Raw genomic sequence first — 18,966 nt, forward strand, 5'->3', positions numbered from 1 at the left:
CAAAACGTGTAATTCAGATATGGCGAGTGAAATGCGACTTTGTGAATTGTTACTTTAAGTAACCATAGAAGTGAATAATGTTAACAGATTCAAGAATCTTATCATCTGCAACTATAAATGGACAAAAGTGCGAGTTATATTTAATTTATACATTATATCGTCATATGGTTCTAAAGTCAAGGTGTTTACGTTGTTCAAGTACGCCTTCGTCCTTTAGAGGTATCCTTATTCCGTTCCGAAATACAAGCTTCGTGAGACATCGGAGCTTCCCCCACCCCGCCGCCTAACTCGCGAGCGTTACCGAGCACAGCGAAGAGCATCATTCGTACTTAGAAAATTAACGTAGCAAGATGTATCGAGACGTGTCGGCGTTTCGCGACCGAGGTGCGTATTTTTAACCCGCTGATAGTTTCTCATTACAACTACTCGCATTTTAATTACGATCTGTTACAATACAACTCGGATTTAATCATCACTTAATTGTAATAATCGTTCATGTACTTAAACGCATTTTTATTTTGTTTCTGTTACAGTCTCCTATTGGAATTCAAGGTTAAGGAATTACTTCCTAACCCAGACATCAGAGTTTCCCACCAATTCGCTAACGTTACTGGATACAGTGAGGGAACGACATTCGTGCTGAAATAGTAAGACATGTCGAGACATGTCCGAACATGTTCCGGCGTTTCGCAGCCATCGAGTACGTATATCTAACTATTTGATATTTCCTCGTTATTACTACTCGCATTTATTCTCAAACGGTGATTTCGTGTAATATTAATACGTTTTTACTACAAATTGAGTTGTAATTGTGGGAAGAATTGAATCGGGTTTCGCGCGTTTTCTTTGATATTTGACCGGCGTCGATTCATTCTCCCTAAACGATATTACGTATCTTGTACATCAATTATTGTTTAATTATGATTAAATACGTTTACTGCAATGTATTTGACTTTAATTTGTATTTTATTTCTGTGGCAGCCTCTGATTGAAATACGACGTCATGGAATATTGGCGCGTAAACGACACCATAGATGGCAGATAACTCGACTTTCGAAGGGAATATATTGGCGCGTAAACGACACCATGGTAGGTGGCAGATAACTCGACTTTCGAAGAGAATATTGGTAACGTTTAACCTATTACAAGAAAAATTAACATACATACTAATATTTGTATATTTTGATCTATTTATTAAGTTATTCGTTGATACATAATTTTGAATCGTGAAAATGGTTAATGAACTTTTCCCTTTTTTCGATATAAATTCTTCTTTCTTTCGATAGTGTGATACTTAGGAATGGCTAATGGTAGACATTAAGAGTAAATTGAAATGGTCTATATTTAACTGTATTCTGGCCGCGAGTATTATTTATTAAATTGATTGTTTATAAATCTGTCTTTATGAATTGTTGTAATTGTAATTTGCATACATTTTTTATGCAAGTTTAAGAAAACGTAGAAACTACGTAGTTGGAATATGCTATTGAAGCATAAATAATTAACGAACTTTAATTTTTGCAAATTTTGAAATATTTATAAAAATTACGATATATTCAAACATTCGATAAAATAAATATAACCATTCCTACAACTCTAACTGTGAAAGTTGGTGATATTTATAAATTGAATAATCACTGTAAAATAATTATTTTCGTGAATAATATTTTATCGTTGAAAATCATATCGTTTGAGAATATTTCGCCTTCGTGGCATTAACCTTTTACGGTTAGTCGTAACGACTTATATAAATAAAGCAGTATTTCTGTTGACGAGCATTGAAGAAAAAAGAAAACTGATAGGAAAAGCACACGCGTGCTTGTTGTATTTCTTGTCTCCTGTCCCTTTCTTTTCAGCCTTCTTTTTCCAGGAAATTTGTTGGCCGCGCGCAATGCGGCCGGTAGATTCAGTGTTTGCTGCGTAGTAGATTGTTTTTCGGGGCAAAGTGACCCCGGCTAAATTCTCGTTTACGCGTTAGGGAAACGCGATGCTAGAATCAGTGTTTCTCACGCACTTTAAAATTACTTCCAGAGCATCGTGGCTCTCCTTGCTTTATAAATCGCGAGAATAGAGTCATTTGTTCGCCGATTTGAATCTTCGGTCGCGTTAATGTAATTTAATATTTAATAAATTTGATTATTTTTTTAATTTGAAATTTAAACTCCTCGTTACCGGAATTAGAGTCAGTGCATCACTGAAAAGGATTATTGGACGGTGCTCCACGAGCAAACAATGTAAGTATATACTTTCAAATTTTTAATTAAAAATCTCTACAGTTTTGACAATAGATTCTAATTGTTTTCTTACAGTTTTCTTTCAGTCTCTGAACGTGATCCTGAAAACCAGCAGCAGTACCCGGGGGGTATCGGGCGGTGGACCACGAGCGAACAACGTAAGTATAAATTTATACTTTGAAATTTTTAATTAAAAATCTCTGTAATTTGAACAATAGATTGTAATTGCTTTCTTATTCTTTATAGCAGGACCAGGCAGGGGGCTTTGATGACTTCCATTGGACAGCAGCAGCATCATCATGTAGTCATCCCAGAGGTACAAGTTCATCATTCGTGAGTCGCATGCTATTTGTGTTCCTCTGGTCCCCAACCATGTTGTAGGATGAAAGATCCGAATCAACACGGGTGACCAGTTGTATACTTACAATTAGTATTTTTGACGAGTTAAGTGACCGCGGGTATGAAAAATACCCGTGAGCAGCAACATCAATTGTTACATTTTTTTAGTGCAGGTTAGGGTCTTCTTGCACTCGCGTTTTTTAATGTTATCAATAAATATTACACAATTTTTCATAAAATATATGAAATATTTTTATTAACTTTATACGAATTATATAATTGAGTAGAATATAAATTAATATAATGTGAAAACATTATATTAATCATATGATTTAGTAAAATATCTTACATCGTTAATATAATTATTAAATACTCGTTTTATCAATTAATACATCATACGATGTATTTCACGTGCAAGAAGGCGTTTCGCGACTGGTCGATTTTCAACTCAAAGGAACATTCATGTTAATTTCATCTTTTAAAAAATTTACTTTGACGACAGAATCGATCAAGGTTAATTAAATATTTTGAATAATAATTTAATAAAATTTCAATTTGCAAAGTAAATTATTTTATCATGAAATCTTTATTAAAGTCTTCTATTTTGAACAATTAGATTTCACAAATATTTCTTGAATAAAAATATTTTTCAATATTAACGTACTCTGTTGCTGATATATTACATATAACAAGTCGAGTCATTTCAATTGAGAATAGATACCGTTTAGTTAATTATTAATAACCAGTTTTTCTAGTCAGGATTTTCAGGATACTTTTCCGTGTTCGTTGCCTGAGTTCATGCACATGCCCAAGTGTTATTTGCGCGAGCGAAGGCAACGGGTCACGATGACTTAGTTTGTAACATTTATGATAATTTATCCGTGCGGCTGACAATGCTAGTGGATCGTGCACGATGTACTGTCCACATATGTGTGTTTGTGGTTAGGTTGTGGAAGTGCATCGTTTCAAAAGTTTATTACAATTCAGATTTTTTAACATTAGACTCATACCAATCATAATAATAATATTAAACTTATAGTTGTTATTTACTTGGCAATTGGTCGTAATTGCATATACGTCAATAATATTGTAAAATAGCTTTTCAATCTTATATAATCATATTATACAGTATATTTTAATACAGACTATATTAGATATATTAAAATGTTTTACATAAATAATAAAAGTACGCAATGGGCACTAGCTTTGTCAGTCCACTGCAAAAACTGGTACGTACACAATTAGAGTATGAATGAGGTCGTGTCCGGGTGTCGGAGGAACCCCGGGGAGTCCTCTCTAGTTTAGGTCGCGCCCGGACATTCAGAATGAGAACCGTGGAGTGTTTGTTTGAGAGACTGAGTTTTGCATTTTTTTAAATATAGGGTTAGGTAGGTAGGTAACTTTCTCTGGTGTGTGTGTGCTTAATCTAAGTAGGTAGGGTCAGGGCAGGACTGTTCACATTAGTTATTCGGGTAGGCGCGTTTTCGCGTGGCAGTTCTGTTTCTGTAGTTACGATTTCGAGAGTAGAAATCTTGCTGATTCAAACGGTGCACTTGTGCTGTTTGTTTCGGCTTTGTTTTCGACTCCTCGAATCGCGCGACTCTTAAAGTCGCTCTCTCGCGCTCGCGGTCGCGATTAGGTCCCTTTCGAAACGTTCGTCCCTCTCGAGATGACCACGTAGCTCTTTCAACAATTCGTATATTGTTGGAAGACTACGTATTGCACGAAATCTCGAGCCCGGTCTTAAGTAAGTTTCAGGCATCGGCAGGACCGCCGAAGAGTGAAAAGGCTCTCGATGAGCTGAAGAGGCCCTGACAAACTGTCTCAAGAGTGGGCTACAACAAATGGCTTTTCATCTTCATCCTCGGATGAAAATGGAAAGTCATTCCTACTACTTTGTCACTTAACTCGTCTGTAGTTGTAGTTAGTTTATTTTTCTGACTGGCTCACGTATGCATGTACCTGATGGTACATGATTGCACCATACATGCCAGCCATCCCTCCCCATAACTCGCGGTTATGATATACATAGAGTTGCGAATATCCAATAATCGCGTTTGCTTGTGGAGTTGCGAATCACTGTTTTTCGCGTTTCCTTTTCAGAGTAGTGTTGCGCCTTGACACGATACGCGATTGGTTTTTTGCAAACTTAGGTACCGAATGTTTGCTTAAAAATAGCGTTGCGAATTACTGATAAACGCGATTGCTCGTAGAGTTGCGAAATACTATTTTTCGCGTTTGCTTTTCAGGGTAGTGTTGCGAACAATCACGATTCGCGTTGCTTTTTTACTCATTTATATATATATAATAATGGATGTCAACCGCGTTTGTAATTTTCATGTTATAAATTAGCGTTGCGATCTTGATTAATCGTGCGATTTTTTATTTAGCGTTGAGATATTTTCAATGCCCAAATTCTACCCCAATTGTAGTACTAGTAGTAGTTAGTTTATTTTGTGGCCAGTACATGTCTATGTACATGTACCAATAGCCCCTGATTAAACTTAGAGTTGCGAATAATATACAATGCTCGCGTTTGCTCGTAGAGTCGCGAACAAATATTTATCGCGTTGATATATTAGCGTTGCGAATAAATACGATTCGCGATTGCTTTGTGCAAACCTAGGCACCGGGCGTTTGCTTTAAAAATAGCGTTTCGAATTATCAGTAAACGCGATTGCTATTAGAGTAGCGAATTACCATTTTTCGCGTTTGCTTTTCAGGGTAGTGTTGCGAATAATTACCATTCGCGGTTGCTTTTATTGCTAGAAATCGTGTTTGGAATTTTTCTGTTATAAATTAGCGTTGCGATTGTTGATTTGTCGCGTTGTTTGCCCCTTAGCGTTGCGAAACAAAATGTCTAACTTCGTCCCAATATGTGCCACTCTAGTTAATAGTAGTTTGCAGTAGTTAGTTTATTTCATGCATGTTTATTTGTATCCACAACGGAAGTCGCCATCTTTAGCTCCAGCATTTTTTGGCAAAACGCGATTTGCATTAGCGTTGCGAAACATAAACATATTTCCATTAAAGTTAGAGTCGCGAATATACAATAATCGCGTTTGCTTGTAGAGTTGCGAATTTACCATTTTTCGCGTTTCCTTTTCAGGGTAGCGTTGTGATTTTATTGTTATTTAAGAATAGTGTCGCGAATGCACTGATCGGTTTGCTCTTAGCGTCGCGAATTTACCATTTTTCGCGTTTGTTTTTCAGAGTAGTGTTGCGAATAAATTACCATTCGCGGTTGCTTTTATTGTTAGAAATCGCGTTTGGAATTTTTCTATTATAAATTAGTGTTGCGATCTTGATTATCGCGTTTTTTATTTAGTGTTGCGATTCAATGCCAAAAAACTGATGCTGGCCACTGTTCCAAGATCATCAGAACGCAACTGGACTGCAAAGAAGAGCTCCACATCATTGTTAAAATTAGTGTTGCGTATTATTTAATATGGGTGCACGCGATATAATTAATAAAGCAACCTTGGGTGGTTCATTTTGCGAATAATAAGCACCTCTCGCGATTTTTTATTTTGTTAGCGTTGCGAAAGAAAGAATGGTTCACTCACGGGTTGTTTTTTGAATTTATGAGTGAACGCTTATTCTACGTGAAATATGTCTTCTTTTTGGATATTTGTGAATGGAAATACTGCTTGAAAGGGCTGTTATATACAGACCAAATGTTTCATTTCTCGTAATGTACATTTTTATCACGTGATGTATTTAAAAATGCTATATTATGATTAAATTGATTGTAGATTGAATTCACGATTTCAATATATACATATATCATTAATTATTTGTTAATAGAGTTGTTAATTTTTACGGGACATTTTCCAATCGCGATATTGATTTATAGTAGTGGATATTTTTTATAAATATTCGGGAATGTTGCATAGATCAAAGCTTGTTCGTGATCGCTGTTTCAACGGATGGAAAATAAAATGCTTGCGTCAAAAGTGCGTGCAAATTACAATTCGATATTTCATATTGAGAGCTCATTTCCGCGTAGAATCGACAATTTGTGTACGTAATTGCTTTTTTTTGTATGAATCTTAATTAATTTTCAATGCAGTGAAATATAATTATTCCAATTTGCACGCCTTGACAAATTTTTCGATTATATTCAACATTGCTTTTTTTTGTCGCGCATAAGTATCTATCACTATCTATCAAAAGTGAAATTTAATTCGCGTATTTAATAAAAAGAAAATTCTTTAATTGCACAATTTTGTAACGAATGAATAAAATTTTCAATCCATTTGATATTTATCTTAACGTTGAGACGAATTTAACTTTTCGATGAACATGACTCTATCTTGACAGTATACAATTATTCTTTTCTGTGTCCATTGATATATTTTCATTTCAGCTTACTAATCCATTGATCAAGTTCTTTTTACAGAGTGTATAAGTATAGAAGACTAGAATTGGAAATGGTGAAAGTAACTACCAAGAAACAATATTCGAGTTTGATCGTTTCTGTGTCATACAATTCTATTTAGTTTCTGACTTTATGTTTCAGGAAAACATCGTTGGATCAATAGGTATCAAAAGGAAATTTCCCCGTATTTCTGTATTTTACGTGAGTTATATTTATTGCACATGAGTGTATGTTTCAGGAAAACATCGTGGGATTAATGAAGACATCAAAAAGAAAATATCCTCTCATATTTCTGTATTTTACATGAGTTATATTTATTGCACATGAGTGTATGTTTCAGGAAAACATCGTGGGATTAATAGACACCAAGAAGAATACATCTCGTCACATTCGTTCGTTTTATACGAGTTATATTTATTGTATATTAGTGTGTGTTTTAGCAAAACATCGTGGGATTAACGAAGACATCAAGAAGAAAATATTATCTCACGTTTCGTCATATTTGTACAAATTGCGTTTGAATTAAGTATAAATGTATATAGATTATAAGATAAACAAGCGAATAATCCAGCGTACTATCAAGTAGTTACCGAAATACAAATGCGCATATAAGTGGGGATGATTAATATTAAGGTACATATAAGTCCATACGTGCAGTTGCACATTTTTACTTCATTCTTCAGTGTCTGGGTAATGCACCATCGAAATACAAGGATTTGTACGTGCAGTTGCACATTTTTACTTCGTTCCTAGATAACATGTGGTGGTTTATCTCACATGTACTCACATTTTGTTAGGTTCTTGATCTGTTTATCAGTCAGAATTCATACGTGCAGTCGCACATTTCTATTTCGTTCTTAGATAACATGTGGTGGTTTATCTCACATGTACTCACATTTTGTTAGGTTCTTGATCTGTTTATCAGTCAGAATTCATACGTGCAGTCGCACATTTCTATTTCGTTCCTAGATAACATGTGGTGGTTTCTCTCACATGTACTCACATTTTGTTAGGTTTTTGATATCTTCATCAGATAGTTCTTTTGAGAGCTATTAGTTTATTGTTAGTTTCCATCAATGGTCACTTTTTGATCGCTTTTCTGTTAGGAGAAAATTTCCAATGGTGTTTGTTAGGATTCCTCGCCAAAGGAGGGTGGTTGGGGCGAGGCTGGGGCGGGTCTCCATTCGCAGCAACCTCCTCGTGGTGGGACCTGGGTCATTATTATTTACTATGTAATTAATTGTATCGTTTGTAACTGTATAGTATAATTATTTAATAATTAATTACATAGCAAATAATATGAGCTAATGGCTGCGATCTTTCTCGTATAGTTTAATATAAATATAGCTTTTTCATTGGTTCCAAAGCAATCAATACTTGGATCGTTTATCAAATCATAATTCTCATCAGATTTAGTTTTGAATTACATAGCAAATAATATGAGCTAATGGCTGCGACCTTTCTCGTATAGTTTAATATAAATATAGCTTCTTCATTAGTCCCAAAGCAATCAATACTTGGATCGTTTATCAAATCGTAATTCTCATCGGATTTAGTTTCGATTCTCATAGTTGGTGGCGCTGAGTTCTTATTCCATGCTGAATCGATAACGTTGGACTCGACATCGAAATGGTAACATGGAAATGGTGGAATCTAGGTATAGGATAGATTATGTACTTAAGCACAGACAAGTACGTTTAAATGTTGCCACGAAATGTTAATAGTTTTCTTTACAGTCACGAAAAGTTGTTTCGAGTAAAATATTATTTATACGGGAATTTTTGCAGAAAAAGAAAATCATTGCCATACAATATCGTTACAAAGTATTCCGATAAAAAACATAATACTTTCAATTACAATTTATACAGATTTAAAAAATTTTTTTTAAGAGTTATTGTCGCAAGTAGCGTTGCTCCGTATCGCTACAGTTGGTTGTATATTTACAGAGATTATCTTTAGTTCCTATGTTTGTCGCTAGATGCACAACACAGTGAACTATTGTATTATCTGAAATATTGTTGCAATTTATTATAACAAACAAAATAACAGTAATGAAATTAATTTTTAACATCATGTATGTGTCGCCTAAAATTTAAACAACGCGTGAGCATAAATAATTCAAACAGAAATTTGAGACTATAATTATTCATTTATTTTTTATAGACATATGTAATTCGATACAGACGTGCGGTTTGATAATGATTTATTGAATTATTCCATTCCTATTGCAATTTGCCAACATAATTCGTTTAAAGTTGCACGAATTCCATTACTAATTAATTTCAATATTCAAATTGAAGAAATTTTTTATTGTCAGAGTGGGAAACCGTATTCAACGCTGTTATTCCTACTCTGGTTGCGTTTGATTTGCGTGAGAAAAGACTGAAAGAAAAGTAGAACGTTTCATAAAGGGTTCGGGCTACGCACTCGTGAAACGTGCTTGCAATTCGAGAACGATATTTCTCGTATTATGGTGCGCACGCAGGAAACGAGCCGAGCAATGGATTATTAGTAGGTAATTGTTTGGTTTTGTGATCTACTTTCGAATTGGAACACAAAGCATCGATTTTGTTCCTGGATTAGAATGTCAAGGGAAAGCAACGTAATGTACGCGTAATGCTGTACTAACTCGAGAAGAAACGGTAGTCATTCCTTTTTTATTACAAGACTATATCGTTCACCATGCCTTCTGTTGTTCGCAGGCTTTTCGTGTTTGTTTACATTGACACTAAAATTTACGATTAAATATTTTTATTTAAAAAATAGCGATGCCAATGCTTCGTTGCACATTTACTTGTGAGTCATTTGTAAAATTAGGTTAGAGAGAATTACTTGAGCGATCGCACATTACCGTAAGCGAAGGTAATATTTCATCATTGAAATCAATGATCTCTGAATGCATATTTATTCACATTTTTTCTTTTTTGCGACGAATAGTATACATACGAACTATTTTATATGGCGGATCACTGCCCGTGTTCGATTTAGTTTATATTAACTGCATGGAATAATTGTTTCGATTTTAAGGGGCGGTTCTTGTATGTAGATCGTGAAATTAGAATTAATTTCGTTTCGACTCTTCTCTGGAATGCACATCGTCTAATGGAAAAGCCATTTTATTCATCTTCACGGTGACTAGATCGTGCTCATTGATAGTAGAATTCAAACTAACGCAGGGCCACCTAAATATCTCCTCTAATCGTGCTCGTGTCACGCAGTAAATAAAAATATTTTCTGCAATACAATTGTTTTAAGCCTCTTAACACTTTGACTGCCACGTCATCCATATATGGGTGACAGTATTTACCATTATGATACTAGAAAAATGAATTTTCAAGTTAAGACGTCGAGGGAAATAAATTTGGATGGAATTTGTTACGTAGCTTACAATGGTGTAAAATCAATATTTTAATCTTGCAGAATGTTAAATGCAAACTATTTTTTGTATCCTCACGATCGGTGGAGATATTTAGATGGCCCACCCTGTGTATCGTTGGTTCGCAGAAGGTCACCGGGAGTAAAATTGGGTGTGTTTGAGTATTTTTTATTATCCTCAGTCCATATCCGTGTATGTATCGCAGATCGCAGGAAGTCAGGCATATCAAAGTAGCTATCAGTCAGTAAGAGGAACGGGGCGACCTGTCGCGGGGGTGGGGAGGCGGTTTCGAGGTGTACCTGTCCAGGGTAGGGGCAGCCGGTGTGCCACGCAGAGAGCAACAACGCCGGGTGGTGGTGGTGGCTGGTGGGAGCCGTGGACTCGGGCGAAAGGGAAAATGGTCGGGCGAGCACTTTTTTTTTTTCTCCCCCATTTACACCCAGGTTTTTTGACACGGTCGTCGGTTCGATCGACTTCCATTTGTCTCCGAGCATTCCGTCGACTAACGTCCAGAACACGCGCTCCCTGCACCGGTGCGAATCGAATCCATCGCGAGGATGCGCGACGCCGCCCGTGCACGTCTGACCTAATCACGAGCCCGATTCTCGCGAGTTACCCGCGAAAACGCACTGCGTCGTCCAACACTTACGTCGCGGGAGTTACTCGGGTTTAAAGATATTGTCGCGTTCGCGTCGTCCCGTGATCGTTGGTGATCGTGATTTGTGCGCGAGGGCACCGCGAACCGACCAGGACGATCTGTGCACTTCCGGTCGACTGAAATGAAACATTGGATAAGGCTCGTCTAAGAAGTCGCAAGGTGAGCTCTGGACGCTGTCTTAGCTTTAGTCGTTTCGTGTCTTCGCGTGGGAAAATTCGTGACCAAGTTGTTCGAAATCAATTTATCGCAAGGTCGTGTTCTTCTCGCGACGGGGTGAAGAGATTTTTAAAGGTTGCTTTTAAACGCGAATCTCGTGGTTGGGCGATAACGAGGTAGTGTCTTTAAAACGTCTCTGTAATTTTTTACATTTTTTGGAGGTTCAGAAAATATTAATGTGATAAGCAAGAAGTAAATGTTTCCAACCCTTAAGATTTTGGCCCTTTTCAAATTTCAGAGGGGTTATCTGAAATAACAATAAATCTGTATGTAAAGTGGAGATAGGGAATTGCTAGTATAGTTTAGCGATTTTGTTTAAGTTACAGATACTACGAATTAATCCTTCGTTTCTGATGGTTTCTGATGGAATTATTGTAACAGATAATAATAGTTATTAAACAGTTTATGAAAAGATGATCGTTGAGCCTTATACTCTTTTACCTGAAGGGTCGATAACGTTTGTAGCTTTCTTTTTAAGACTATTAAATAAAACAATAATAGGATAGTATAATTGTATTTAACACTAGATTTACGAAAACCGTCAATTTGACGGATGTCAGATTCCATATTTAAAATTGCAGAACACGTAAATATTATTTTTTAACAACTTATGTTGAATTTGATTGATGTAACGGCATGAATACATATTCTAATTAAAAGAAAAATCGTATTTTAAGGTAATCGTCAACATGAAAGGTATCAATAAATATACATGCGATCAATGCCCGTAAATTTAGTGTTACAAATATTTTTCCAAAGATTAATTTGATTTATTCTAAAGAATCACGAGCTTGTAGAATATTTTCGAGAGGGTGGTAGATAGTTCGAGCGCACCATCTGACAAGTTCAAAGGCTGCAATAATGGTTTTTATTATATAGTTGTTTTAACATAGTTATAAAATATTTTTGAGAGTGTGTTAATTGACACAAACGCACTTTCCCGGTCGATTTGAACGCGAATATTCTAAATAATATGTTCTATATAATGTGACACTGTTATCATCAATCATACTTCATTTGTCTATACTGACACTTAGCAGGAAATTATTGTTGCTCATGTTTGACGTTGATTTCACGAGAATTGACGCATCCCGATACCAAATTTGCATACTAATGGCACTTCATGCATCAATCAATTATAAAATACATAAAATTTCATTATTATATTACTTACAGTGAATCAAACTTGATACGTGACCCAAAGAACCAACACCGGGTTAAAAATTATACTCAACTGGATTTTAAACGTGAAAACAAGATTAAGTCACAAGTTAACGTATTTAAGATCAATGCAGCAAAAGTAAAATCAGGTTTTGAATAGGTGTAGGTCGATATTGAAAGCCATCGATTGCTGAAGATTAGCACTTTTCCTATTTATCACCATATGTGTACGAACCGGGAACGGTGCATTGATTTTATATAGAGTATTGTAAATTCTAAAGAGGTCAATCGTCTTAGAATTTTAATAAAAAGACAGTCGACATTCCAGAACAAATATGAAAGTTACGCTCAATATACAATGAACAATTAAATTAAGCTTAAAAAATGTAGATAGTGGGTATGTGACTTTAGAGTCATGTAGATTTATAAAGGATTAACAAACTATGTTTAACAAAAAATTCGGCAATTTTATTATGCATTACGTCGTCGATTAATACACAATATATTTTCGGTAAAGAATTTTTTTCTCGAAAGTCCGTAGGATTTCGGGGTTATGTGTATTCACCAAAAATAATTGTAATAGACCGCCGTAGCCGAAAATAATTTTTTCAGATCGATTTGGAATTTTTTAATTTCGTTGAAAAATTTAAGCACTTACTCGAATTTTTTTCTAGAAAATGGGTAGGATTTCGGGGATGTGTTTATTCACCGAAAATGATTGCAATTAATCCCCTTAGCTAAAAATAATTTTTTTAGAACGATTTGGAACTTTTTAATTTCGTTGAAAATTTAGACACCTACTCGAATTTTTTTCTAGAAAGTGGTTAGAATTTCGGGGGTATGTGTAATGATCAAAAATAATTGTAATTTACCCTCCTGGTTAAAAATAATTTTTTTAGAACGACTTGAAAATTTTTAATTTTGTCGAAAAATTTCTCCACCTTCCTGAATTTTTTTCTCGAAAGTGCGAGGGGATTCGAAGGTATGTGTATTCACCAAAAATGATAAAAATTGACCCCCGCAACCGAAAATAATTTTTTCAGATTGATTTGAACTTTTTGAAATTTCAGGGGAATCGGAATGTCAGGATCAGACATTGTAGTTTGGGTAAAGAATTTTTTTCTCGAAAGTACGTAGGATTTCGTGGGTATGTGTAATGACAAAAAATAATTGTAATTAACCCTCTAATTCAAAATAATTTTTTTAGAACGATTTGAAATTTTGTAATTTTGTCGAAAAATTTGTTCACCTTCCTGAATTTTTTTCTAGAAAGTGGGTAGCATTTCGGGGGTATGTCTATTCACCGAAAATGATTGCAATTAATCCCCTTAGCTAAAAATAATTTTTTCAAAACGATTTGGAACTTTTTAATTTCGTTGAAAAATTTAGGCACTTACTCGTATTTTTTTCTAGAAAATGGGTAGAATTTCGGGGTATGTCTATTCTCCACAAATAATTGCAATTAACACTCTTCGCTAAAAATAATTTGTTTAGAATTATTTGAAATTTTTTTTTCGCGGTAAGAAATGCACCTATCAATCTGTCTTAAAAATTCGTTCTTCATTTTTAATAAATTTGTTCGACGGTGTACGGAAATTGTCTAAAAATTGGGCGATTACATAGTTAGAATTTCATTTCTATAGATAAAATAGTCCTCGTAAAATTATAATGTATCAATTTCTCCGCGAACGGTCGCGACTGAAAACGTTGGCGGGAAAACTCGTCGCAACGACGGTTCGGTCAGGCAAAAAGGAGCCGTTCCAAGTCGTTGTTCGGTTCCGCGATCGCCAGGAACCGGCTGGAGTTGCAGAATATTAACCGAGCCGCCGCGGAATTAACTGACCGTTGCCTGTAACTCGGTAGTCCACTTTCACGTGCGCAAACTTCCAGATGTTCCCGTCGTTTCTTACGTAAAACTCGGCTGGCCAGAGCGGACCGTGCCGAAATGATTGTCGCGGCGCGACCGGGGAATCCGTGGCCCGGTGCTCGCCGCGAATCTAATTTGTCACGGAGCCTTAAATCGAACAATAACGCTGAAAATGATCCCGCTGGCCAGCGACGCGTGAGCCCGCGCGTTTAGGATCGTTCGTTTCCCCGATTATGTTCAGGCTTTCTTCGCGACGAACTTCCACTCTCACGTTTCGTTTACGGAGACAACAATAGGGATAAGTGATTCGTTAATGCTCGATGGTCGTTAAACTGTGGAAATGTCACACTTGTCTCACTTTATAACGCGTAAGATACTCGAAAGACACTGATACGCGTTGACAGATGCACTGTGAGTCGAAAGATATACGGAAGCTCGTATGTCAGGTGCCATGAATGTATTATTTAGTAATATTTGTCGATTCTGGCTTGTTAGATCCCATTGGAGTACTCGAGAGTTCAGTTTAATTTCCTGACAATGTATTCTTAAAATATTATATTGGAATTGAAATAAATTACGAAGTGCAGATTCTCTGAAGCATAATCCCAAATAACTCGATTATTTTCACATTTGAAGTGGGCGATAGCTAAATGTATTTTGGAGTTTCATTTAACTAGTTAAGCATGATTAAGTGTACCAGATTCGAATTGACTGTTCTTAATTTTATTAATCGTTAATTGTTGCACTGGATGGTTTCTAAGAGTCGAAGCAATGACCAATGTAGCAGATCGATAGAGTTACTGGTATTAAAAGGGTTAACGGATTATTGTCCGCATAGAGTAAAAGGAAAACAAAAGCTTCCGGTTGCTTTTATTTTCCAGCTCAGCTCGAAGCTTCACAGTTGATAAAAAAAAAGATGATAAAAAAAGGATCTACTGTTGCCCGCCCGAGCGTTCATCAGTGTCTCCCGTCCACAGGAAAAACAAGAAAGACTAAATACTGTGTCAAAGGTCCCTGTCTTTAGTTCATCAAAGCACTTGGCGTGTCATTGACATCCCAGTTTCTAATTGTAGACACTGGTTATACCAGAGATATTTTCTTTTTCTTCTAATTCATCGTTTACTATCAGTATTTTATTAAGTATCGTATCAAATGTGAAATAAGAAAACTCTCTTGTGCAGGAGTTATTCAGCAATAATTACTTAATTTTCTTTCCAAAAATACCAAGTCAGCTAAAAATTTCCAAAAAACGAAATATTGCAATTAATTTATCTATAGAAATTAGGAGTGAGAAGAATATAATCTTTTTCAACCACATTTCAATAACTATCTAATTTTTTCTCCAAAAGTACCAAGTCAGTTAAAAATTTCCAAAGAACGAAATATTGCAATTAATTTATCTATAGAAATTAGAAGTGAGAAGAATATAATCTTTTTCAACCGCGTTTCAATAACTAATTTTTCCCCCCAAAGTACCAAGTCAGTTAAAAAATTTGCAAACAACGATATATTGCAAAAATGAATTTATCTATAGAAGTTAGGAGCGAGAAGAATATAATCTTTTTGAACCACGTTTCAATAACTATCTAATTTTTGCTCCAAAAGTACCAAGTCAGTTAAAAATTTCCAAACAACGAAATATTGCAATTAATTTATCTATAGAAATTAGAAGTGAGAAAAATGTAATTTGTTTGCATCACGTACACGGGACACTTGTTTCAACGTTACCGGTTGCAGGAGCGATGGTTTATGAAATATGTGGACGTTGACTTTGTTTGGATGAGCATTTAGCACCGGGAATGCAATTCATCGAGGCTGAAATATTCGAGTATTTGTTCGGGTACGGAATATGCTTCACAATCGCGAGCATAACCCGATACGTGCAGTTGTGTGTACCGTCGAGGAGAATTTACTTTCGATTCGCGCGTAACCGATTCGTGCGCACGAACGATCGTGGAAAGGAATCGACGCTGAAACCGTGCTCCCAAGAACGTTTTTAGCCGACAATCGTAATACGTTATGGACGGATTAATACGGTCACCTTTCTTCGCTGTAACAGCGACGTTTAATCGTTGATAAAGACCGTTTTTAGCGACGTTTCTTCTCCGTTTACTATTATCGATCGAACTCCGTCAGATTCGTTCGTGTATCATCTTTAGCAATTTCAGATTACAGATTGGAAAGGTTTTCCTGCATGTGAATGTGTGCTGCCTACGTTAGTATCATACAGGGTGTCCCGTAATTTGCGATACAACTTCAAAGAAAGCGATTCGTTGCTCAATAATAGCTAAATTACATGGAATTGAATTTTTTCGCAAAAGGGTTTTTCGAAAATTTAATTCGACAGATTCATACTGGAGTTTTGAATAAATTTCTGTTTAAATCTTTACAAGTAGACGGAACATCGAAACTGAAACTTAAACCGCGTCTGGAAATAGAGAAGACACGACAGGTTTGTCAGAAGCGATAGTCGTCACACAAGAGTAATCGTTAATTCATGTTCGCAAATGCGAAACGAACGAAGGGTGACTCATACCGAGATCTGTTTAGTAAAATTCAATCGACTGTGGAAATCTGTACCTGGCAAACCATGCAATCATTTTTTTGAAAAACAAAGCCATTCGCAACGAATGCTTCGATATTGCGAAATTTCATTCTTCCTTTCGATTGTGTCGCACGATACGAGATGTTCCGTAGAAGGAATACGCGATAAAAATAAACGGGAACTAATTGCATAAATTAAGCTGTAAAAATGCTTGGAAATGCAACGAACGTTTCAAAGCGAAAAATGGGCAAGCAGAGCTTGAATGGGCGATGTTAATGAATCGTAATGCAACGCAATCGAGTCTAACGGTATTTCGAGTACGGTCGTCGATCCACGGCTGATCTTGATCTTCCTCCACTACTCGTCGATCTTCGCCGCGGAGAAAGAAAGAGGAACGAGAGAACACGATCATCACGGTTCTCCGCGTACCTGTGAGACGATCTCGTTAGATCATCGTTTGTTGAACCTTGAACGTTTGGAGACCGGTTTTTTAAACTGTCGATTTCTTCTATTCAATGCTAATATTTCTTTACTCTGTCAAAATTTGCTGTCGATAGTATACAAAATTGCGATCTTAATTGTAGACAATTTTTTTAGAGAATATTGAAGTATATTTTATTTAAAATTAGCAGATATTCGTAGAACAAATATTATTTCGAACAGTGCATTAAGTTTGCCACGCGACCTGACCATTCTTCGACAATCGATAGTCTATTCGATGTCTCGGTTTAGCAAGCTTCAACCCAGTTAACTTTGAGCCCTAATTCCAGAATTAAACGCTGGATGTTCCATTTAAACAGATGATACAGTGTGTCGATAGAGAAGGTAAAAAAAATCCTATCATGCTTCGCGTCGCAACATTTTTTGTGCAAACCGATACATTTCACTTAATATTAGAAAATTTATTTCACAAATCGTTCAACGTAAGCGTTTCATAATATTATAAATACTCGACGAAAGAAACGCGAGTACATTTACTCGGAGGATTTTATTTAAAACTCGTTAAGAATCGAAGGATTTCTAAAAGTAAAATAGTAATCGAAGTTCCTTGACATCGAACGGTTTGATGCATCGTTGATAGTAATTCACCTTCGGTCCATTGAATTTTTCTTTGTACCGCCGGCAGGGGAAACCTCGAGGGAAATGTTTTCTCCGTCATATTTTCTGCTTTGAGCAACCCAGTTCGTCCCTGACGAGTATTTTCGTATACTCATAAAACGGCTGAGATATTTAGGTGTTCCTATTTATATATCCGTTTATACATACTAGCCAATATAACAATCAAAGCGTATGAATATTTAATAATTCTGAAAAAATAATAGAGCCAAGCTCCACTCGACTTTGCTACGAACTTGCCAATAGTGTAATAGAATATTATCAGGATCAGGATTTTTTGCAAACCGGTATGGGTGGTGTACATTTGGGAAATGTCACGACGGATTCAGGTTTTCATTAAGCAGAGCGGGGACGAGCCACGAGCATTTTTAAACCTTTTCTGCTGGCACGAAACAAACCTTGGCCTCCTTTCGAGATGTTACCGTTTGATACAATGGAAATATCCGCGACACGGTGCACGATTGGAAAGTTTAAAACCACACGCGCGCAATAAGAATTAAAAGTAAAATTGCACTCGTCGAGATATCGAAGAATTCGCGGTATTATTGCACGACCAACTACCAGCCCCAGTTATTTTTATTCGAACGACAGAGGGACGAAGGCGTTCCGACACAATAACGTAAGATAAAAATAAGGATCGATCGATCTTTTTGATATAGACACAAAGGGGTAATTGCGTATTCACCCTTGACGTTGTAAAAATAACTGGTACAAGTAATACAAGAACGTGGGATAATTTAATATCAGAGGTAATTTCGAGAAGACCTTTCTGTTGCCCGGTGCAGAAATTACTCTGCTTTAATTACGTTGTTAAGTGGTTCCAGTGGCGAAGCTGTATGATCTCAAAAGTACACTCTTGCGTGTAACACAGTTGTTGAAAATTAGAGCCACCGTTAACGAATCTGGAACTATACGAGCAAAGGTCGATTTAAATCTAGGAGTCGATGCTCGACTTTTGTACATTTACAATTTTAACCCTGTGCACTCCTATGTCGAGTGTGATTCGACGTCAATTTTTATCTCAGGAGCTCCTTCAAGTCCCACTTGACATTTTTTCAAGTCCAAACCAAAGA

The 18,966-nt window shown here is 36.2% G+C and overlaps 1 protein-coding gene across 1 annotated transcript in view; it reads left to right on the forward strand.

The window, feature by feature from the left end:
* Positions 1-10,792: 10,792 nt before the first annotated feature.
* Positions 10,793-18,966, forward strand: part of LOC122401379 (mucin-17-like) — a 58,920-nt gene continuing 50,746 nt past the window's right edge. The window contains exon 1 of the mRNA XM_043403465.1: positions 10,793-11,147. The gene's annotated coding sequence lies outside the window, so the exon portion shown is untranslated. The remainder of the gene's footprint in view (positions 11,148-18,966) is intronic.

Source organism: Colletes gigas, unplaced genomic scaffold, assembly GCF_013123115.1.
Source record: "Colletes gigas isolate AHSC1104 unplaced genomic scaffold, ASM1312311v1 Colletes_gigas_Sc00024, whole genome shotgun sequence".
Classification (NCBI taxonomy): Eukaryota; Metazoa; Arthropoda; class Insecta; order Hymenoptera; family Colletidae; genus Colletes; species Colletes gigas.